The sequence below is a fragment of the Rhinopithecus roxellana genome, chromosome 8 (genome assembly GCF_007565055.1).
Source record: "Rhinopithecus roxellana isolate Shanxi Qingling chromosome 8, ASM756505v1, whole genome shotgun sequence".
Classification (NCBI taxonomy): domain Eukaryota; kingdom Metazoa; phylum Chordata; class Mammalia; order Primates; family Cercopithecidae; genus Rhinopithecus; species Rhinopithecus roxellana.
The window spans coordinates 37,228,648-37,254,476 of record NC_044556.1 but is presented as its reverse complement, the minus strand read 5'-3'; positions in this window follow the sequence as shown (position 1 = coordinate 37,254,476).

The following is a 25,829-nucleotide window of genomic DNA, read 5'->3' as shown; positions in this document are numbered from 1 at the left end:
AAAAAATACAAAAATTAGCCAGATGTGGTGTGTGTGTCTGTAGTCCCAGCTACTCAGGAGGCTGAGGTGGGAGGATCACCTGAGCCCGGGAGGTCGAGGCTTCAGTGAGCTGTGATCACACCACTGCACTCCACATACTGAGCAACAGAGTGAGATCCTGTTGAAAAAAAAAAAAGGAAAAAGAAAGAGAAAAAAAATAAAGAGCCATGTCAAAATGGAGTCCGTGATATGTGGGAAAAGGGCATGTTTATAGTTACATTCAAAGCAAGAAATGAGACTCACAACTTGGTGCCTGTATATAATATTGATGACAACTTAAAGAAAACAAGTCAATCTTTTTGGACAGCACAAAATAAAATGGTCATCTAAATGGTTGAAGAAATTATTTATAAGCAAGTGTTCTTAATGCATTTATATCTCTTCAACTGAAAAACATTAGTTTCTATAGAATTGAACCTATAGTCTGATAGTGGAGGAATAGTACATAATAAGAGAAATGTCATTAGAAGTCAGAACACTTCATAATGATTTTCAAAAAGAGGCAGAAAGATAAATTTCATACAAACTACACCTGAACAATTTGTTTATGGAAGCTCAAAAGGAAAAGCAATAATCAGTGAAACCCAGTATAAATTAACAGAACAACTAATCATGTCAGCTTAATTTCAGTTCTATCTTGGACAGGATTCTTAAAATGGCAGATCAAGGAAATACTTTAGACAAAGTATATATGGAATTTAACACGTCATTTCACAAGTCCTCTTAATATGTGCTTAGAGGCAGAATTGAGATGTAGGTTGGATTCAAGATTGTTGGTGTAAAGTAATAACTACTTGAGGAACCATATTCTAAGAAAGTTGATAAATAGATGAATGCCAGTCTATAAGAATATTTTTAATGGTAAGTCATAAGGTTTCATACTTCATCTAGTTCTAGACAATATTTTAAACCACAATATGGATCAAATTTGTCAATGTTATCTTAAAGAAATAACCCAAACATCATATGACAAAAAAATAATTTTAAAAGTTCTTCAGACTGAATATTATGCTGAAATGTAACAAAGGAAAAGTTTACTGAGGATAGATATTAGGACCTGCACATGATGTCAGTCCCTGACTTTTCCAGTGCTCCTTAGCAGGAAGTGCTAGTATCTTTAACCTGCAAGGTCGGCTTTGCAATGTTTTTGAACCAATCTTGAATAACATGAAGGGGGACACAGTCACACACATTGTATTTCTGACTATAACACCACATGTTTAACATAACCAATACTGGAGCTGGTCAGCATGCCTGGGTTTGAATGTTGGCTCTACCACCTAGTTAGCTATGTGACTCTATGACTTGCTTTCCTCCTCCATAAAATGGAATGGTAAAATGCCATTTTCGTTGTGGTTATAGTGAGAATTAAGTAAGATATGTGGAAAAATGTTTGGTTCTATTTTTTATTTTTATTAGCTTTCTGTTCAGCTCCCCAGTGAGAGTGAAACCTTCTCTTGAGCCGTAACCTATTTTTCTAGTGGCCTATAAACATTCTTAGATCTCACCAGCTCCCCTGAAAGTATAGGACTTGGTCTCCTATGTCCACAACCTTTGACTAGGATGTTAATTCACTGGAACCATGACATTACAACTCATCTGACTTCAAATGACTCCCACTACCTGGGATATCCTATGGTAATCATACCTCAGAGTGTGGTCAGGGGACACCCTTGCTAATAAATCAAATTTGTCCTTGGCATACAACTTTTGAACTTTGTAGAGTGAACTGGTTAATAACAGTAAATTAATAGCAGTGCATGTACAAGCAAAAGGAGGCTGTCATCTCTTAGCTCAATATGAGATAATAGTTTCAGGGTCCAGACTTACTAGCAACCAGTAAGATTGAGCTGAGATTAAAACAGAGAAAAAGGGATCTATAGTGTAGCCACCTTTAAAAGCCAATGTGCTCTTAAACTATATTAATATACCCATAGTATCTAGAAAGACAGAAGTATTTGAATTCCACTCTGCTTTGCACATGTTTGATTACCATGTTTGATAGTGGACATGATACTTTAAAATGAGAGAAAGGAATCCATGAGGAACAAGATAGCTATATTCAGACACTTAAAGTATCATCACGTGGCAAGGGAATTCGGGCTGCAAAGGAAAGAAAGTAATGCTATACAGGCTCTGTTTGTACAGACTTCTATAACTATTTATGAAACTGAAAAAAAATTAAACAAAAGTATATTAGTTCAATTTAATGGTAAGTGTGTAGTATGAATATCTATGGTAATGGTGGCAGGATCATAAAAACCAAAGTCATGCATTACTTTAGGGCAAACTTGGGGCAACCCTCAATTCACTAGGTCTTGACAATTTCAAATTTTACCTGAGCCCCATGCTCCTGTAAAATAGCAAAAGCTAAAGGAATCTTCCCATCCTTTTATGTTCTGGAAAATGGCTTCCTGCAAAGAACTACCTTTCCCAATCTGACTTAGGTAAGACTCATGGATGCCCCTTTGTTTACCTATGACAAAGCCAGACACAGACCATGAAAATTCACATTCTCTGCTTCCTGAATGATTATCTCAACTGTTTTATCCCCACTGATCAATCAAAACAAAATATGCATTAATCAAACTTTGGCTAACCTTCATTTCTTGCTCCAGGCCCTGAAACTTTGATCTACCCTAAGCCTGAGCCAGCAAACATAGCTTTCTGAGACTAGGTTGGACTCAGAGTAAAACATTCTCTGGTACATTTTCTGATCATATCACCTTTTTATCCTACTCTGTAATCAGTTCTTTCTAGCTTTATTTATTCCTTTCCATAAAACTCTTTTTTGCCTAACTTTTGAATTGCCTGTATATCTTTTAACTACAGCATTCTTCCTATTGCAGTAGTCCCCCTTGTCCTGTTGCAAAAGTCCATTCCCTCCTTGCAATGCACCTTTCAAATAAAATCTCTCCATTGTTCTGTGTTTTATTTGACAGATATAGACTTAAGCAGACCTAAGTCTAGAGAGATATGCACATTGTTCTGTGAACACATCTCTCAGATAATAGGCACCAAATGTTTGAGAAGCAAGTGGACTAGCTTTGTGTACTCCATAGGAATCACAAAGTTTTAATGATATATCGATTACTTTACTGGGACTCCTGTATTCTATGAAGATAAGAATGTACTGTGTATTTAATACTTTTGGTTCATCTTTTTCCAGTTCCATCATTTCAGTTCATGATCATGTAATGAAACCAAGCCACATAAAAATCCAGGGCTTTCCTGATGAAAACTCATTTTACCTAGAATATGGGGTCTAGACACCCAGAAATTCAAATATAGAAGGATAAACATGAGAGAGAGAGAGAGAGAGTGAAAGATTCAGTGGGAGACTGGAAAGCATATGAATAACATTTGAATAATGTTTATATTCACATTCCATGACAGCTACACTCATATCGATTCTCTTTTTTCAATTTTGGAATAATTCCTTCAAGTTTAGAGGAAAGGAGGACTGATTTCACTTATGGATTGTCTTGGAAGAAAATGAGTTCCCTTTCACATAGGTTTTCAGGCATAGGTTAAAAGACAACTTACCAGGGATTGCTAGGAACTGAATTGTATCCTTCAAAATTCATGTATTGAAGCCCTAACCCCCAATGTGATGGAATTTGGAGATGGGGCCTTTGGGAAGTAATTATGTTTAGATAAGGTCATGAGGGGTGGAGCTCTGGTGATGGGATTTGTGCCCTTCTAAGAAGAGATTAACAAAGCAATGTTAACAAAGGTTAAGTGTAAAACAACCTCAGGCAGATCCTTCAAGAGGTATTCCAGGGAAGGCATTGTTATCTTAGGAGATGATGGTTCCCTGTATATTTATTGCCCTTGAAGAACTGCCAGAGGGACAATGATGTGGAGGTGGAAGATGACTGATGATTCTGACCCAGTGTAAATCTAGCTAATGCATGTGTTTGTGTCTTGTCCTTAACAAAAAAGTTTTAAAAGTTTTTAAAAAATTTAATAGAAAAAAGTTAAGAATAGGAAACAGATATGAAGAAAGTATTTTCATACAACTGTACAATGTGTGTTTTAAGAAAAGTATTATTGCCAAAGAGTCAAAAAGCTAAAAGAATTAAGTTAATAAAGTAAAAAAGTTACAGTAAGCTAGGATTAATTTATTATTGAAGAAAGAAAATAATTTTTTATAACTGTAGGGTAACCTAAGTATACAGTATTTATAAGTTCTATAGTAATGTACAGTGATGTCCTAGGCCTTCACATGCACTCACCATTCACTCACTGACTCACTCAGAAAAACTTCCATTCCTGCAAGCTCTATTCATGAGTACCCTATACAAGTGTATCATTTGTTATCATTTGTACCGTATTTTTACTGAACCTTTTCTATGTTTAGAATAATCTACCAAATACTTACCATTGTGTTACAATTGCCTACAGTATTAACTACAGTAATATGCTATACAGGTTTTAGCCCAGGGGCAATAGGCTAGGCCATAGAGCCCAGGTATGTAGTAAGCTATACTGTCTAGGTTTGTGTAAGTACATTCCATGATATTCACACAATCATGAAATTGTCTGACAATGCATTTCTCAGAAAGTATGTAAGCAGCACATGTTATTAAGTAGCACATGACTATATGTAATTAAAAGCATGTATATGCTATACTATAAAATGATACGTAATGTATATCATTATTATCAGAAGCTCCCAAACACCAACTTACTTCCTGTTTTCAGGAGAATTACTAAATTTAAAATTTTAAATTTGGCTGCAGAAAGATCCAGGAATACTTCATTGTTCAATGTCCATAACTAGTAATATGTGTGCTTCCCCTGGTGCTGAATCATTAGATGATTAGACTTATTCTTATCCTCAAAATTCTGCCACCAAGATTGGTAAACATCATAATTTTAATTAATTTACATAAATCATTTACAATCTTACAGTATCCAAAGCAATGCTAAATGTTGAATGAATACCAAATGACAGCTTTATATAAGAAAAAAGGTTAACAGTAAAACAATGTAGCTTTCTTTAAAAAAAAAAGAAAGAAGAGGACCTTTCTTGGATGACTGTCAAAAAAGACTGTCTCTTTTTCACTACAGTAGAAAACTGGCTGATGTTCTGTTGGCATGGAAAATCAGAGTTCAAACTATAAAAGAAAGCTGCATTTAAGGTTAAATTTATCTTATGATCTTAGTCTTTTTGCAAAAATTCCTGTTTCTCTTACATTCTGTTTTCTTTCTCTTTACCTTTTATAAGAATCTTATGTTAAGATTAAAATGTCAAGCATGTGAAAAGCTGTTGCAAACTGCATTTACTAAATGGCATGAAAACTAGTTTGAGCCAACCCCTAAAAATAACTTCAAATTTGCATGTTAATTCTCTTTTTTAAAACTGAATAAAATTTTAGACTATTGTGGTTTTCCTTCCTTACCTTTCATTTTGGCTTACAATATTTTAGTATTATTGAGTTTTGAAGTTAATTATTTTCTTTCAGAGAGAATAATTTACAGTCTTTTGTTCATTTGTTAATTTATTTTTTAAATCTCTGTAATTAGCCATAATTCTCACAAAAAAAGGCTTATTAACCATTTTTTACTGTAGTTTTTTGTTACATATCATAGCAATGCACTGACTGGTTCAGCAAGACAATACCTATCAGACGCAGTGACATAAGTATTTGCCATTCCCTGGCCTAGTTCTCACTTCTTCATTCATTTCAGTCAATGCTGGACTTTTAGAGTAAAACATGAAGGAAATAAAATTTTTGCAGACTATTTGAAAGTATGGTTATCAAATCGTATGGTTTGATGAAAGTACAATGCTATTTTTTAAACTAAGGATTTAGCAGAATTTATACAAGACATTCATATTTATACTTTAAATGGGAAAATGTTGATTTTTTTCATCTCTAAACACTAATTTATTTAATTCTGTTACAGTAGATAGGCGGATATAAGCAGGGCAGGAGAAGCTGCTGATCAGCAGCTTTCCAGTAAGATCTCAGGAGTTAGGTGAGTGGGCTCAAGCATGCGCAATTAAGAGGCAAAATGGCAGAGTTTAACTGGTATATGACCTTCTAGGGACATTCAACTGGTAAGGAAAGAACACCTCAAGTGAGCATTCATACAACTCTAGTAAACTGTGTATGCTCCCCTCCCAACTGCTAGCAGGCCACTATACATGCAGACAACCCACCCCAAGGCAAGAATCAGGGGAGAAGGGATGCAAGAACCCAGAAGTATGCCAATGTATAAGACCCCATGTCAAAGGTCAAAAAACATCTCTCAAATTGCCTGCTTGGCCCTCTTCTAAGTGTACATTACTTCTTTTCATTCCTGCTCTAAAGTTTCTTAATGAATTTTCACTCCTGCTCTAAAATTTGCCTCAGACTCTCCTCCACCTTATGCCCTTCAGCCAAATTCTTTCCTCCAAGGAGGCAAGAACTGAGGTTGCAGCAGACCCATGCAGATTCACCACCACTAGCATACTTGGGTGCTGTGTGACTTGGATACGATCTGTTGCTAACACATTTGGTGCCACGTGACTTGTATACATTCCCCAGTGGTAAGACACCTCTATGCCTTGCCTTCTTCATCTGGAGGCATTTCACCCCCATACACTGTTTTCTTCTCCCCTTTCCCTGTCCTGCTTACTAACTAACACCCAGAACGGTTCCTCTCAGCCACAGTGTTCTGCTTCCCCCGCTGATTTCGCAGTTCACCCTGGCTCATAGGGGTGGCTCATGGGGGTGGGAAGGACTTTGGGGTACACACCGAGTAGAACTGAGGCACTAATGGCCCTTCTGGACAGGGGGCTTTCAAGAGTGAGAGGTCTAAAGCCTAAAACCAGGCAATGTCTGGGGTTTCTTCTGCCTTTTCAACTAAAATCAGCTCTTTCCAAGAACCCATACTGCCTATTCTCCTATTTTCTCTGTGTGTTTTCAGAAATGATCTTACACACCCACCAGACCATCCACCACAGGGGCAAGTTTGCCTGTTTTGCTTTTACTTCACATGCCACATGGCTTCTTAAACACACACTCCCTGTTATTTGTGTGCCCACAGCTCTTACTGTGTTTATGTGGCAGCAAAGACACGGGCTCTCTTGCAGATATCCCCTGAGATTTATACTTGTTTTTACCCTACCAGCTTGCATGACCTCCAAATCTTCCCCTGTCTGCTGGTGACATTGCTGGGACAGACACTAATTGGAACATCTGCTCTGACAGCTCCTTATGACTTACTGAGACAGCCAAGTCCAACGGGCTTGTGCACTGGGAGGAGTGCACACTGGGATGGAGCCACAGAATTTCACACGATTTGCAGTGGGGAGGAGCCTGGCCCCACCTCTACCTGGGTGGAACCCAGGGTTCAGTTTGTGAGGTGGGAAGCACAGTAGCAGGGACTCTGGCTTTGCGGAGAGAAAAGCCCTGTTTCCCTTTTTGCCTTTTTGTCCAAAAAATTCCATTAGCCTCACCCTTCAAATTGTCTGGAAGCCTAATTTTTCATGGTCATGTGACAAGGACCCAGCTCTTAGCTGAACTAAGGAGATAGTCCTACAACATCTTTGTCACCCAACATGCGGCTCGAGAAGCAGTGAAGGAGATGAAAACAAAAAAAAAATCTTTTACCCTCTTGTTTCTAAGCCTTTTCATCCTCGGACTTCTGAGGGTAGGGGAAACTGTGCCCCCACCCCCATCACTCCTGGGGGTCAAGAAGGTCAGCTTCTCTCTCCATGGTCTTTTCCTTCCTTTTTTGGGATGGACAGGCCAGCAACTGTTTCCTCCTCCCCTCACCGGAATTCCCCTCCCTGCCGGGGCTGAAATACATGGCTCAAGGACCCTGAACAACCAACTAGCTGGCATTCCCTGCCACTTACTGCCAGAGACTTTCCCCTTCCCTGGCCAAGGAGTTCAAGTCCATTGGACAGTAATTAAGCTTCTCTCCCCAGTGGAAAAACCACTTGCATAAAAATAAGAGGTTGTTCCCCCAGGCATCTTTTTCCCTACCCCATCAGCAGTTAAAGGTTTTTTTCCTTTTAGAAGGCGTTTTACTCAGCTGGAATGATAGGATCACTGTTTATATTCTCTGTAAAGTTTTAATTGTGAAAAAGACTTTGTAAGGCTGGTCTTAAGCTGTAGACAATCTGGTGTGCTTTGCATGACTGTTATAGCAAACTTCGCTGCAGGCCTTCATCTTGTTTTACATCCTGGGGTTGTGGCCTATAACCCGTGCCAAGGCTTTCTTTAGCAATCCTGCTTTAGGAAATAAGTCCTTTCTGGTTTGATATCTGCATATTTTCCTAGCCCTCTCTCTTAAAGGGCTCCACCTGGGGACTGGGTTTTCTTCTGCCTGTTTGTGCAGCAATATGTGTGCTGTGTGTAATGTCTGTAAAAAGAGCTTTAATTAATTGGCCTAAAAGAATACAAGCAATTGGATCAAGTAGTTTTTAAAGGAAATATAAAAGCTGTGGTACCCTTCAGTTCACATGACTTTAATCTTTGAAAAATGAAAGCAGCCTTTAAGATTATTGGTAAAAAGCAGATGTCATCAAAATGTAAATAGGTGGACTAAATTATGCAGGTCAGATGCAAGGTTTGCTAAGTGTTATAAACTACTTTCTGGGTTTTGAGAACTATTTGACTTGCTGGCTTCATAACTGGTAAGGCCTGGGGACATGTAGAACTAAACGCGCCCTTAATTATGCTGGAAGGAGTCAAACCTTCAAACCTTGGCTGCATATAGCGCACCATTAAACAAGTTACCAGGTTTTACATTAAGGTTAAAAATTGCTAGGAATTACCATTATATCATGTAATTGAAACTATTGAAAATAGATTTACATGTGAGATGTGTAAGAACAGTAAAATGTGTTTTTCAGTAAAAGGTTATAAGAAGGCATGGAAATATAAATTCTTGCCTAGGGTTAAAAGATTGTTTTACATTAGGTAGGATAAGACTGAAAGTTCAAACAAAAGTAGTGGAAGGATTGTGGAAATTTATCTTGCAGAAGCAGTCCTCTGTGTGAACATATTGAGTAAATTCAAAAAAGGTATTATATGGTTTTTCTGTAAATTGAGCATTAAAAGCACAATGAGGTACTCTTTAGGCATGAATCTGCTCTTCAGCAAAATTCATAAAGGGTTATAAAAGGTTTTTGTTTCTTTACAATTTCTGAGTCATCATTTTGGCAAAATAAATAACTTATTGTAATCTGGAATTCTATTTCATAACATCAAGTGTTTTAAAAATCAAACATCTTTAACAACCTTCCCAAAATGAAACTTCAGTTTCAAAATTGTCTTTCCTGATTGTCTGGCTTTTTGGGTGGATCAGAGGGCCCCTGAAACATCCAGAAAAGAAGTAAACAGGATTTTTTACATATTTAGTTACATGAGATTGCCAAAATGATGTTCAATTTTATTTAGGTCATATTGTGGTGAATAATACTAATATATGTTCCAAAATTGTATGGGATTTCTAAAATTTTAATGTCTAAGTATATGCTATCAATCATAATTAAGGTTGTTAAGTTATTGTAAACCACGGTGATAACTAAACTTTGTCAATTGGGTTTCTAACTGTAACTACCCTGGACATTTCGTAATTCACAGACAATTGTTGTCTTGTTGTAATCCTTTTCCAAAGATCATTCATAATAGGCTATAGAACTGTAACAGGTGCTCTCAAATACAGGTTTGGTTTTGATGATTTTGGAGATTGTAACATTGGAATAAAGGGAAATGTACAAGACTCATGAAGAGCTAAAATGTTCACAAATATCAAGCAAAATAAGAGTTAACTAAATGGACTGAACTCAGGAAACTGAAGGAAATCTTTTTTACTTTTGTTTGGAATATTGTTGACCCATGTTTTTTTCAGAGTCAAGGAAACTTATTTTGAACTATTTATAGCCTTTAATAATTGAGTAAGGTATACTTCTGTGAACAAAATTTGGAGCATGTTTGTTTCTCTTTGCCTGGTTCCTCTAGAATTCAGAAAGTATCTGTGAGTATTCTTAACTGTGGCAATATAGTTGTTTGCATCAGTGCAGTAAGAATCTATTTTTCTTTTGCAACAAAACACAATTGGAGAAACTGATTGTTCTATCAAGGCTTTGACTGGAAAAGTATTCTTCCCTTTAAGGAGTCAAGCTCAAGTTTCAGAGTCAATAAAAGCACAGTGGGGAGAGTAGCCTCATACCCTTGTCCAATAAAAGCACAATGGGGAGACTGATCTCATACCCTTGTCCCTGTACAGGGCTCCTGACCAGTGGTCAGCAAAGAATGTCACTTTCCAGCTAGAGGAGACAAGTCCTTCTCTCTTTATGGAGGTGTGGAGAGGCGGCACTCTTCATACACTCCAGACACACTGCAGAGCCATGCATTAGCTCTCAGAGACAAACTTCCCCCACAGAATTGAACAATGAGATCACTTGGACACAGGAAGGGGAGCATCACACACCGGGTCTTATTGTGGGGAGGGGGTAGGGGGGAGGGATAGCATTAGGAGATATACCTAATCTAAATGACGAGTTAATGGGTGCAGCACACCAACATGGCACATGTATACATATGTAACAAACCTGCACGTTGTGCACATGTACCCTAGAACTTAAAGTATAACAATAAAAAAAAAAAAAAACTTCCCACACAATCATCTCTTGGGTCAAAATAAGGGCAATTACAAGCTGACATAAATCAGATAACCAGATCATCAGGGATAGAGGCCTTTGGAATCTCCAGGTCACACTCTCCCAGAGTTCCTTGTTTACTTAATAAATATTTTATTTGCTTTATTGAATTTGACCTTCTTCCACTTTGGTTACAAAACATTAGAGCTCTACAAACTAATGAGTAAAATACAGAGGAAGCAGAAAAAAAAACCTGATTAATTCAAACTTCATTAATGCAGATGCTAAAATGATTCACCTTGATGTTTATCTTTGCATTACCTACAAATAAAGTTTTCAGCCAATTATAAATATGTGGTGCACACCTGTAATCCCAGCACTTTGTGAGGTTGAGACTGCTGGATCACTTGAGCCCAGTAATTTGAGACCAGCCTGGCCAACATGGCAAAACGCCAGCTCTACAAAGAAACACAAAAATTAGCGTGGCTGTAGTGGTGAGGCCTGTAATCCCAGCGACTCGTGTAGCTGAAGTGGGAGGATCACTTGAACCTAGGAGCGGAGCCGGATGTTGAAGTGAGCCAAGCTCGCGCCACTGCACTCCAGCCTAGGCGACAGAGAGAGACCTTATCTTAAAAAAAAAAAAAAAATTAATCTCTTGGTTAGTGCCATGGCTGTAATCCTAGCACTTTGGGAGGCCAAGGTGGTAAGATTGCTTGAGCCCAGGAGGTTAAGAGCCTGGCAACATGGCAAGACTCTGTCTCTACAAAACATTAAAAAAAAATTAGTCGGGCATGGTGGCATGTGCCTGGTCCCAGCTACTTAGGAGACAGAGCTTGGAGGAGGATGGCTTGGGCCCAGGAGGTCAAGGCTGCAGTGAGCCACAATTGGGTCACTGTGCTCCAGCCTGGGCAACAGAGTGAGACCCTGTATCAAAAAAATTTTTTAAAAGAAGATGAAGAAGAAAAAAAGAAAGAAATATGAATAATCCATAGATTGATACAATGTTAGATTTGAACATTCTAATCCAACTTGCTCTTTTTTTGCCTAAGAAAAATTGCGACACAAACAGATGTTACAACTTGTTCAAGTTCTCGTAGCTAATTAGTAGCAGAGGTGAGAATCAATGAAAATCCAAGCACTTGTACAGAATGTATAAATAACTTGGTCATGATTTTTTTTAACATCACTTACAATAACAAAGTCTGTTACATACTAAGCTCATAGTCTCATCCCTTTAAGGGGCAAAGTTTCAAACAGGTTCAGCCAGTAAACTCTGACTCTCCTGGTTATGTCTCCTCTGATCTGATGACTCACTTTTTTTTTTTTTTTTTGAGATGGAGTTTTGCTCTCTCACCCAGGCTGGAGTGCAGTGACATGATCTCGGCTCACTGCAACCTCTGCTTCCCAGGTTCAAGCAATTCTCCTGCCTCAGCCTGCTGAATAGCTGGGATTACAGGCATGGATCACCACACTCGGCTAATTTTTGTATTTTTAGTAGAGACAGGGTTTCAACATGTTGGTCAGGCTGGTCTCTAACTCCTGAGCTCGTGATCCACCCGCCTCGGCCTCCCAAAGTGCTGGGATTACAGGCATGAGCCACCATGCCCTACCGACTAACCTTTTTTATCTGACTGTAGGGTTTGGTCTCAGTCCTGCCCAATTCTACGTTCATAGGAACAACACACTGTTTCAGTATACGCCTCGACTTTCCCTGGCATATGGTCTTAGCCCTCATCCTGTTTCTGGCTTCCCAATGACTATATTCATGTTGAATTCTTCAAGGGTCCTCACTGTAAGTCATGTTACACAGAGTTTTGTTTACTTTTTAAAATAATAGGCCCGGTGCCTGTGAATTTTGGTCAGTGAGCCAAAAAATAATAATCATAGCATTACAATTCCTTTGTGTTGATTAAAAAATATTCCAAAAATAGGCTCCAAATTATGCCTTAAAAGAAGTGACACTCTACTGACAACCTCACATTGAAGAATAGCAAAAGAATTCATAGTACTTGATATTTTTTTAAAGCAATGCTCAACTTCTAAAGTACTTATCAGAAACATTTGTTTCTTTTTTAAAAATATATTTTGTATTGTTTAGTTTTTGCGGAGATGGAGCCTCACCATGTTGCTCAGGCTGGTCTCAAACTCCTGGGTTCAGGAGTGATCCTCTTGTCTCAGCCTCCCAAAGTGCTTGGATTACAGGTGGGAGCCACCATGCCCAGCCCATTTGTTTCTTAAGAGAACATTTTTTTTAAGTTTAATTATTAGTACACTAATATCAAGGTTAAAATTAGCCTTGATAATTTTATGATGGGCTTTTTTAAACCAGGGGCCTTTCAGTCCAAATAGGATTGCCTTTTTTAACTCAGCATAATTCCCCAGAGAGTCAACCAAGTAGTATTTATCAAGTCGTATATATAAGTTACTTAGATAATTCCCAATTTTAACCTTTACTTATAAGCAAAATTATTAGTTTATGAATTCAAATGATATACCTTCAAATACTCCAGGATTCAAACTTTTCACTAATTCATATCATCTTGGCTAGCCATGCCCTCAGTACCACCCATCCACAACCCCAAATTAGTTTGAAATTATCATCACATAAATAAAATGAATTAATGAAGCCTATCACAATAAACTTCTTTGGAAATACAAGATACCAATATGGCCATTACATTTAAGCTGGAACTAACCACATCTTAAATATTATACATCGGGAATAATGTAATTCATCAGGACCCAGATTATATCTGAGATACTTCAGTTCATTATGAATCAGCTTCCTTGTTTAGTTTTACAAAAATAATCCATTCAGAATTATGCAGCTATAGATTTTTACATGTATTTCCTTGATTTATAACACTCTAGACTTACTGTGAGATTGTATAGTTAACTTATTCCAAGGTACAATATATGTCTAAGATATACAAATACATGTCAATATTTTAAAATAATAAAATAGAACATATACATACATTTTTGTTGAGATGGAGTCTCACTCTGTTACCAGGCTAGAGTGCAGTGGCACAATCTCAGCTCACTGCAACCTCTGCCTCCTGGGGTCAAGCAATTCTCCTGCCTCAGGCTCCTGAGTAGCTGGGACTACAGGCGCACGCCACAACACCCAACTAATTTTTGTATTTTTAATAGAAACGGGGTTTCACCATGTTGGTCAGGATGGTCTCGATCTCTTGACCTCGTGATCCACCCGCCTCAGCCTCCCAAAGTGCTGGGATTATAGGCGTGAGCCACTGCACCTGGCCAGTAGAACTTTTTTTTTTTTTTTAATTTGAGACAGTCTCGCTCTGTTGCCAGGCTGGAAAGCAGTGGCGCAATTCCGGCTCACAGCAACCTTCGCCTCCCAGGTTCAAGCGATTCTCCTGCCTCAGCCTCCTGAGTAGCTGAAATTACAGGCATGTGCTACCACGCCCGGCTAATTTTTGTATTTTTCGTAGAGACGGGGTTTCACTGTGTTGGCCAGGATGGTCTCGATTTCTTGACCTTGTGATGCACCCGCCTTGGTCTCCCAAAGTGCTGGGATTACAGGCATGAGCCACGGTGCCCGGCCAATAGAACATATTTTTAAGTTTTGCACAGGCTACTACCGCCTGAGCATTTTATTTATGATCACATATTTCACTGACATTCCTTAACAAGCATGAATGGGGAAATCTCTTACAGTTTATTATTTTTATAATGTCACACAATACACAGCTAGCCTACATAGATAGATACATGCCATTTAAAATATTAACATTATTGCCTTATAAGTAATGATATAAAGAGTTACAGATCTAATCCACTTGTTTTATTTATTTGTGTTTAATATTTACTTTATTTTCTTGATTGACTGATTGCCATTAGGGAAGGGACTTTGAGGAGGTAACATCCAAGCCATGATCTAAAAGATGAGAAAAACCAGCCACAGTAAAAACTGAGGGATGAGTGTTTGAGTGGGAACAACACACACAGAGTTCCTAAGTATGGAAAGAGTTTGGCCTGTGTGAAGAGCAAAAGAAGTCCAGTGTGGTGAATAATGAGAAAAGACAGGATTAGAACAAAATGATACTGGAGAGAAAATATGAACCAGACTGTATAGGGCCTTACAGAGAAGTCTGAATTTCATTCTGAATGTAATAGAAAATCACTGAAGGGTTTTAAGAAGGCACACAATCTGAAGTATATTTTTTGTTTTGTTTGCTCTTCTTGTTTTGTTTAATTGAAATTTTTATTGAGATCATTGTAGATTCACTTGCAATTATAAGAAGTAATACAGAGAGATCTTGCTTACGCTTTATCCAATTTCCTTCAATGGTAATATTTTGCAAAACTATAGTACAATACCACAAGCAAAACATTGACATTGATACAAGCCACCTATCTTATTCAAATTTCCCCAGTTTTATTTGCAGTTATGAATGTGTGTAAGTTCTATAACATTTTTGTCACTTGCAAGTTTATGTGTCCATCACCACAGTTCAAGTACTGAACAGTTACAACACCACAAGGATCCCTCATGTTGTACTGTTTTAAAACCACACCTTTCTCCCTCCACCATCTGCCCATTGCCAACCTCTGGAAACCACTAACAGTCCTCTATTTCTAAAATTTTGCCATTTCCAGGTTAGCACATTATGTAATCTTTCATGAATGGCTTTTTTTAACCAGGAGCCCTTTTAGTGCAAATAGGATTGGCTTTTTTTAAATTCGGCATAATTCCCTGGAGAGTCATCCAACTTGTATATATCAAGAGCTCACTCCTTTTCATTACTGATTAATATTCCATTGTATGGGTGTACCAAAGTTTGTTTAAACATTCACCCATTGAAGGACTTGGTATTTCATTCTAGTTTCTGGCTATTGCAAATAAAGTTGCTATGAACATTCATGTACAGGTTTTTGTGTTAACATGTGTTAATACATGTTTTCATTTCTCTAGGATGAATGTCCAAGAGTGCAATTGCTGAGTTTTATTGGTAATTGAAAATTTTATTTTATAAAAAGCTTCTAAACTTTTCCTGAATAGCTGTGCCATTTTACCTTTCTACCAACAATGTACGAGTGATCCAGTTTCTTTACATCTTTACCAGAACTCAGTATTATCACTATGTTTTATTTTAGCCATTCTGATAGGTTGTGGTTTTAATTTGTATTTTTCTCATGGCTAATAATGCTAAGCATTTTTTAATGTGTTTATTTGCCATTTATATAACCTCCATGGGGAAATGTCTATTCATGTCATTTTCTCATTTTCTAACTGGTTATCTTTTTACTGTTGCCTTTTTATATATTCTAATTCCCAGTCTTTTGTTGCATATATGATTTGCAAATATTTTCCCAGTCTGTAGCTTATCTATTCATCTTCTTCAGAGGGTCTTTTACAAAGTGAAAGTTTTTCATTTTTATGGAGTCTAATGTATCAACTTATTCTTTTATGGATTCTACTTTTAATGTCAAATCTAAGAACTCTTTCCCTAGTCCAAATCCTGAAGATTTTCTCTGTTTTTTTTTTCTAAAAGCTTTATATATTAAATTTTATGTTTAATCTATGATTCATTTTTAGTTAATATTTTTATAAGGAGTGAGAGTGAGTCTTAAGGTTCTTTTTCTTTTCTTTTCTTTTTGCCTATGGGTATCCAACCAATTGCTCCAGCATCATTGATTGAAAAGGTGATCCTTCCTGCATTGAATTGCTTTTGCACCCTTGTCAAAGTTCAGTTGGAAATATTCATATAGGCCAATTTCTGGATTCTCTATTCTCTTCCATTGTTCTATGTGTCTGTCTCTCCATCAGCAATAAACTGTTTTGCTGTTTTGATTACTATAGATAGTAATCCACAGTATTAAGTAGAGGGATTTCTCCCACTTTTTTCTTCTTTGTTATGATTATTTTAATTTTTCTATGACTTGTGCTTTCTTCATGTAACTTTCAATATAAGCTTGTCTATTGCTAAAAAAAATTCACTGGGATTTTTATAGGAATTGTATTAAATCTGTGAACCCTGAATATCTGAGACAGGTCTCAGTTAATTTAGAAAGTTTATTTTGCCAAGCCTGAGGACATGGACCCATGACACAGCTTCAGGAGGTCCTGACAACATGTGCCCAAAGTGGTCAGCACACAGTTCGGTTTTGTACATTTTAGGGAGACATGAGACATCAATCAATGTATGTAACATGAACATTGGTTTGGTCTGGAAAAAGTGGGGCAATTCAAAGCAAAGGTGAGGGCCGGGCACTGTGGCTCAAGCCTGTAATCCCAGCACTTTGGGAGGCCGAGACGGGCGGATCACGAGGTCAGGAGATCGAGACCATCCTGGCTAACACGGTGAAACCCCGTCTCTACTAAAAAAATAAAAATAAATTAGCCGGGTGAGGTGGCGGGCGCCTGTAGTCCCAGCTACTCGGGAGGCTGAGGCAGGAGAATGGCGTAAACCTGGGAGGCGGAGCTTGCAGTGAGCTGAGATCCGGCCACTGCACTCCAGCCTGGGCAACAGAGCGAGACTCCGTCTCAAAAAAAAAAAAAAAAAAAAAAGCAAAGGTGAGATAACTTGAAGTATGGAGGGAGCTTCCAGGTCATAGATAGAGAAGAGACAAATGATTCCACTCTTTCGAGTTTCTTATTAGCCTCTCCAAATGAGGCAATAAGATATGCATTTATCTCAGTGAGCGAAGAGTTGACTCTGAATAGAATGAGAGGCAGTTTTGCCCTAAGCAGTTCCCAGCTTGACTTTTCCCTTTAGCTTAGAGATTTTGGGGCCCAAAGATTTGTTTTCCTTTCACAAACCAGTTGATTAGTTTGAGACATTAACTAACTACTCTGTTAGTTATAGTAACAGTTATTATAGTAATAGTTAATAATAAAAAATTATTAACATTTTTACTCTGTTGAGTCCTCCAATCCATGAACGTGATGTATCTCTCCATTTATTTAGGTCTTCTTTGAGTTATTTCTTCATAGTTGTTAGAATACAAATCCTGTACATGTTTTGTTAAGTATGTACTACATGTTTCATTTTCTTTGGAGTGATTGTAAATGGTACAGCTTTTAATTTCAGTTTCTTCATGTTCATTGTTAGTATATAGAAATGTGACTGTATTTTTCTGTATTGTCTTATATCCTGCAACATTACTGAACTTACTTATTTCCAGAGTGAATTTTTAATTCCTTGGTATTTTTTTTTACAGACCATCATCTCATTGGCAAATGGGAACAGTTTTATTTCTTTCCTTCCAATCTATATGCCTTCTATTTCTTTTTCTTGACTTATTGCAATGGCTAGAATTTCAAGCATTATATTGAATAAGGATGATGAGAGAAGACATCCTCACTTTGTTCCTAGTCTTAGAGAGAAAGCATTCAGTTTTTCATTCAGTGATGTTAGTTGTAGGATTTTTATATATGCTCCTTATCAAACTGAGATAATTCTCCTCTACTCCTAACTTGCTGAGTGAATTTAATTTCCAAATAACTCAGGATGTTATATGGGGACTAGAATGGAGGAGAGAAAGAGAGAAAGTGAGGTGACTAGTTAAGTGACTATCACAGTATATAAAACTAGGACGATGGCTGTCACTTGAAGTAGGGCACGGAGATAAGTTGACAGATTCAAGAACATTTTGCTGTAGAATCTGTAAGTTTTTCTAATGATTGGATGATTAGAATGAGAAATTGCATTTGGCAGCAAATAATAGAAAATTCTACTACAATGACTTAAATAGAGAAGTGCTTCTCCCATTTAACAAGTCTGAATCTGAGTAGTCCAGGGCTAGTATGGTAGTTCTGTGATGTCATCAATGTCATAAGATCGTTCTATCTTTTGCTCTCTCATCATTAGTGTATGGCTTTCAAACATATGGTCACAAGATAAATGCCATACTTCCAGGCACCACTGCTGAGTTCCAGTAAGGAAGATAGAGGCAGAGTTACAAAGATTTTCTTTTAGTGAGATTTCATTCAGAAACATAAGCACTTCTAGAAACATCCATCAATAGGTCCTTGATCAAAAGTATGTTATTAACCACTCAGATTCAAGGGAGGCTAGGAAATGAGTATTTCATTTTCCAGCCCCTAGAAAGTTTATTACAATAGTGTCAGGTGAGCCAGTTCATAGTATCTGCCACGGTAGGAATGATGGAGAGTAATGAATCACGGATGACTTCCAGGTTTCACAATGATGGATTACTGGATCAATTTACAGTTTATTAAAGATAAATAAGATTTGAATAACAACAGATTTTTAATGGAAATCAATAATTCCATTTCGGACATGTTGAGATTAAAATGAAGTAGTAGGACATGGCCTTGTGGAACTTCAACATTTAAATGTTAGTTTGAGAGTAAACTCATAAAATAGATTGCATAGCTAAAAAGGTAAAAGAAAAAAACAATAGCATGGTATCAAAGAAATCAAAAGGGACATATGTTTCATGGAGAAGGAACTCAACAGTGTGGAATGCTACTGAGAAGCTAAATAAAATGAAGAAAAAAATTTTCTATTGGATTTGGCAAAATGAAAGTTGCTGATGATTGTATTCATTAGAACTTATTTCAGAAGCAAGAAACAAAAATCCAATTAAACCCAAATAGGGCTCTGCTTTTTTATCCCCACACAACAGAAAGTCTTTACGTAAGCAGCTAAAGACATCTGTTGGCAGCTGAACATCAGGGCCTGCTTCTCTGGGATTTCCTTGGACTTTCTCTACTAGTTGCAAGATGGGTGTCATTGCTCTGGACTCATATCTATGTGCAAGACAGGAAAAAAAGGCAAAGGTGTGGTACCAGCAACATGTGTCCTTTATCAAGAATAGAAAAACTTGACATGAATCCACATGGAATGAATCCTGAGTAGTAGGAGAAGGAAAGTCCAGAGCTCTTCTTTTCTGAGGCTTTAGGCCTGTGTGTGAGGGTCTGCCCTCCCAGATCAGTACAGTGACCCCAACGGTGATCATGTCCTGAAGGGGGGATGCTGAGATTGTTTTGGCAGCTGAAGTAGCACCAGCCTCTTTGGTAATACATGGAAATGATAATCTTTAATTCTTAGGCCTAGCTTGTCCCATAAAGTGTTAGGTAAATTGAACAACATCATATAAAAGTGAAGTTACATTACATTCTTCACTAGGTTCTTCATCCATGGACACATTAAAGATGAACTGAATCTTGGTCTAAGAATAGGTTTTCTAAACAAAACCAATGGAAGAAATTTTTTAAAATTTAGAACCTTGATATGGTAATTATTTGTAAAGATAGTTATCTGTAAACATCTAAAATAAAATAAACTAAAATAAACTAAAAAAAGAAAACAGAACAACTTTCCAAGAAGCCCTTATCCCCAGAATTCTTTTACATCTCATTAGTCAGAACTATGTCACGTGACCACCCTAAACTGTAAGGGAAGCTCTGGGAAAAAGACCATTTAATTTTTCTAGTCTCTATAGTGAAAATGGACAAAGGAAAAATGCACTAGAATTGGATGATTAGAACAACCAAAAGTGCCTGCTGTGATGACCTTGATCACAGCAGCTTTACTGGTGTGGTGAGAATGAAATCAGATTCTAAGGATTAATAAGAGTAATTGGGAGGTGAGGTAGTGAAACACAATGAGTAGAAATGTTTTCTATCTGACCAGAGGTTTGTGAAAAAATAAAGCAAAAAATTTTCCCAGGCCCCACAACTCAATCTAGATACCATTCCACTTCTCTGCCTCTCTTCGCATGAAGCAGTAGGCTGTGTTTGTAAGATGATGGAAATTGTTTTGTAGTGAAGAGGGGGAAAGACTAATGATGCAGGGAGGCAAGAGGACACAAAAGAAGACTCCAAATGGTTCATACCTGTGGGTTTCAGCCTGCTTGTAATCCCTCCCTGACCATCAGACTTTCAACTTGCTTAAACAGCGTCCACAATTGCAATTGCATAAGCCAATGCCTTGTAATAAATCTCTTAAAATTCCTGGTTTGGCTTCTCTAATTGATCACTAACTGATAACAGAATTTGGTCCCTGAAAAGTCCTTGAAAAGGCAATAAAGTTATGTACTGTTTTCCGTGAAAGCAGAGAAGAGGGACACTTGCCTGTAGAGGTGAATGAAGTCTTCTGAAATGTAGTTTTATTTAAACTAAGTCTTAAAGAATTATTAAAAATGACTAAGACAAGGAAGGAAGAGAAGCAGTGGTGTGCTGGCAAAACAGCTCACTGGAAAAAATCAAACTTTATCTGTAGCATTTGATAACTTCCTGGTATATATACTCCCACCATGCCCAATTTTAAGCTACCAGTGTAATGTCACAGAATATAGAGTTGGAAAAAGGTGTACACAATCAGCTTTCATAAGTGGTATGAGTTTGCATCACTGATTAGAAGGGCATAGGAGGAACATCATGCACAATAGAAAAGTAAACACCAAACTTCTTTCTTCCACAATATACTTTATCATGGAGAAAAAAATCTAGTGGACACCCTTCTTCACCCAGTTGTCTTTGCAGTAAAAAGCAAAACTCAGAAGCATGCCTGAGGTTTTTGACAACATGTAATAATGAGCACCATGATGATTAATTCAAACAAGAAACTTCTAGACATTTTCTTATAAAGGCAGATATTATTGTTTGGCTGGGGTCAATGACTAGCAAACTCACAGATGTGATTCAAACCTAGGCAGCCTAGAGAGAATGCTGTTTCAACTATAGAATGCTTCTTCCCTACTGCTTCCTATTATAAGAACAAAGTCAAGAGACCAAAATATGTACCTGGAAAAAACGTACATACCCTATTAATCTGGAGTTAAATTTTTGAGCATCTCTGTAGTGAGATTAAGATGTCCACTTGGTGGCAGGGCACATTTAATGCCCTGGATTACAGTGGATCTGTAATCCCAGGACTTTGGGAGGTCAAGATGGGAGGATCACTGGGGGCCAGAAAGCCCAAACCAGCCTGGGCAACATAGCAAGACCGTGTCTCTAAAAAAAAAAAAAAAAAGGGAGCTTAGATTTGCAATAATTTAAAAGTCAGATTCTAACTCATACATCTATGGCTAATTGATTTTAGGCAAGGGTACCAAGACCATTCAATGGGGAAAGAATAGTCTCGACAAATGGTGCTAGGACAAATAGATCTCTACATGCAAAAGAATGAAGTTGGACTTCTACCTCACACCATATGAAAAAAATAAACTCAAAATGTGTCAATGAGAACTAAAATCATAAAACTCTTAGAAGAAAACATAGGGGTAAATCTTCATGAGTTTGGATATGGGCATGGTTTCTTAGATATGACATTAAAAGAGTACAAGTAATACAAAAATAGATAAATTAGACTTCATCAAAATTAAAAACTTTTGTGCATCAAAGAACATTACCAAGAAAGTGGAAAGATAATCTACAATCTACAAAATGGGAAAAACATATTTGCAAATAATATATTTATCAGGGTCTAGTATCCAGAATACACAAAGAACTCTTACAACTCAACAACAAAAAGATTAAATTTAAAAATGAGCAAAGGACTTGTATAGACATTTATCCAAATATATACAGATAACCAAAAGCACATGAAAAGATACTCAACATCATTAGCCATTAGGGAAATGCAAATCAAAACAATAATGAAGTACCACTTCACACCCATTAGCATGACTATAAAAAAAAAGAAAAGAAAAGTACTGGTGAGCATGTAGAAAAGTTATAAACCTCATACACTCCTGGTGGGAATGTAAAATGGTTCATTGCAGTGGAAACAAGTTTTGTGACTACTCAAAAAGTTAAATAGAGAATTTACCATATGATCAAGCAATTCCACTCCCAGGTCCATAACAAAAAGCATTTAAAACAGGTATTCAAAGAAACACATGTTCAGAGCAGCACTATTTACTATAGTTGAAAGACAGAAACAATAAAATGCCCATCAAGAAATGAATGGAGACCATCACAGCAGCTCACACCTGTAATCCCAGCACTTTGGGAGGCCAAGGCAGGTGGATTACTTGTGGTCAGGAGTTCAAGACCAGCCTTGCCAACATGATGAAACCCTGTCTCTACTAAAAATACAAAACCTAGCTGGGCAATGGTGGTGCGCTGCTGTAATTCCAGTTACTCAGGAGGCCAAAGCACAAGAATCACTTGAACCTGAGTGGCGAAGGTTCCAGTGAGCCAAGATCATGCTACTGCACTCCAGCCTGGGTTACAGAGTGAGACCCTATCTCAAAAAAAGAAGGAAGAAGAAGAAGAACAGAAGAAGAAGAAGAAGAAGAAGAAGAAGAAGAAGAAGAAGAAGAAGAAGAAGAAGAAGAAGAAGAAGAAGAAGAAGAAGAAGAAGAAGAAGAAGAAGAAGAAGAAGAAGAAGAAGAAGAAGAAGAAGGAGGAGAAGGAGGAGAAGGAGGAGAAGGAGGAGAAGGAGGAGAAGGAGGAGAAGGAGGAGAAGGAGGAGAAGGAGGAGAAGGAGGAGAAGAAGGAGAAGAAGGAGAAGAAGGAGAAGAAGGAGAAGAAGGAGAAGAAGGAGAAGAAGGAGAAGAAGGAGAAGAAGGAGAAGAAGGGGAAGGGGAAGGGGAAGGGGAAGGGGAAGGGGAGGAGGAGGAGGAGAAGGAGGAAGAGGAAGAGAAATGAAAGGATAAACTGTGGTATGTACATCAAATGGAATACTACTCAGCCATAAAAAGTAATGAAGTACTGATACATATGGATGAACCTCACAAACATTACATTGAGTGAAAAAAGCTAGAAACAAAAGGTTACATATTATATTATTCTATTGGTATGAAATATCCAGAATAGGTAAATCTGTAGAGATATAACACACACTGGTAGTTGCCAGGACTTGAGAATGGGGAGTACACAGCTTATGGGGTATGGACTTTCCTGTTGGGGTGATGAAATGTTTAGAACTACATGGAGATGGTAATTGCATGGTGAGTATACTAAATGCCACTGAATTGTTCACTTTGAAATGGTTAATTCTATGTTATATGACTCTCACTTAATTTTTTTTTAAGCCAGGCCCTACAGATGAAACTCAAGTTATGCAACCAGAAATAATGTCTCCTAAAGTACTGATTTTCACTTTATGTTTAGATCAAGTGAATTCTATTTCATATTTTGGACTTATTTCACTGAATTTAAAAGCTAAACTAGATGTAGCTTTCAATCTCCCAAAAAAGCAGTATAAATTATAGTTACAAGATAGATGGTTGAGTGGTTTTTTTCCTCAAGTAGTTTAAAACATATTTAAGGTTCATAACAGGAAAGGTAAGTAATATTTAATATAGTTGGATTATTTCTACATAATTGGCTTTTCATTTGTGATCTGGTTTGGGACTGTTTATTTCAGTTTAGTAATTAACCATTATCATCCTTATTAATGAAACAGAAACCACCTCTTCTAATCATTTATGAAACACTTGTCACACAAAGTCTAAACAAAAAACAGGATCTGGGCAAAGTAACTGCCCTTTAAAAGCTACTGCCACTAATTATAAGGTTATTCAGGTTATTTTGTTGTTGTTTTCCATTTATTATGATAAAATCCTAGAGACCTACAGCATTTCTTTTGGCATAGCTCTTCTAGAATCTATCTGAATTCTTTTATACAAGGGTAATTATTTTAACAGTACTTTTATCCACTAATGTGAAAAGTTGAGTTGTCAGCTGCTTATTTATGTCTATTAAGTTATTTTTTAAAGTTTCCTATTAAGACACCCTTAGAGACATTTTTTTTTTTCTATTCTACTTAATTTTTAGTTGACTGAGTGAAAACGCATGGGAGAGAGTTTAAGATACATTTCTCAGTTTAAGGTATATCTCTTGCAGCCAGGCACAGTGGCTCACACCTATAATCCTAGCACTTTGGGAGGCCGAGGTGGGCGGATCACTTGAGGCCAAAAGTTCAAGACTAGCCTGGCCAACATGGTGAAACCCAATCTCTACTAAAAATACAAAAATTAGCTGGGCACGGAGGCGGGTGCCTGTAATCCCAGCTACTATGGAGGCTGAGGCTGGAGAATCACTTGAACCCGGGAGGCGGAGGTTGCAGTGAGCCAAAATGGCACCACAGCACTCCAGCCTGGGCAACAGAGAGATTCTGTCTCAAAAATGAATAAATAGGGCCGGGCGCGGTGGCTCAAGCCTGTAATCCCAGCACTTTGGGAGGCCGAGACGGGCGGATCACGAGGTCATCCTGGCTAACATGGTGAAACCCCGTCTCTACTAAAAATACAAAAAACTAGCCGGGCGAGGTGGCGGGTGTCTGTAGTCCCAGCTACTCGGAGGCTGAGCCTGGAGAATGGCGTGAACCCGGGAGGCGGAGCTTGCAGTGAGCCGAGATCGCGCCACTGCACTCCAGCCTGGGCTACACAGCGAGACTCCGTCTCAAAAAAAAAAAAAAAAAAAAAAAAAAAAATACATCTTGTAAGATGGTACAAGCAAAATGTCTCAAAAAAAAAAAAAAATACATCTTGTAAGATGGTACAAGCAAAATTATCAATTTATGTACCCAAAACCAAAATTAGATTTAAATTTCCAATTTTAAAAGATTATTTACTGAGATTTAATGAGAGTGCCACAAAGTTTTAAATGGTTTATAGAAAAATATATTGCACTGTTGTAATTCTTTCTTTCCAAAGTTTCGTATTTTATTGAGTTGAGAATATTATTAAATTAGGAAGATGAGGCAAAAAACTAGAATGCTAATCAGAATATAAGGAATAATCATGGGATGCCAGCTTTGTATACATATGATGCTAGTGACTGGTCATCAATTGAATACGTTCTTTGAGCTGCTTTTCTGGCACTTTTCACAATTCACAGCTGCACTTTGCTAGCATAAGGGGTCAATCTGAAGCTGTGAAACAGGAAAAGGCTCTAATCTGTGATTGGTGATTCAATTCATGATCTTTTTTTCATTATCATCCCATTAGACTCTTGGTCTGTGACTATCTTCCTTACTGTTGTGTCTCCAGTGCCATCACAAGGCCTGGCTCACAATAGGTACTCAGTAAGTATTTATTGTATAAGTGAATAAATGTTCAAGAATGAATGGCTATGTTAATCAACTGAGCTGCCTCTAGGATTCAAGAAAGTCAGAATACTCAAGGCGTTCTTTATCTTATACCTTCTATTTTGAATTCAAGACTTATTCTCATTTCGTAGAAGAAAAACTAGTAGTTGACAATTTGTTTATGCATCTGTTAGTACTTT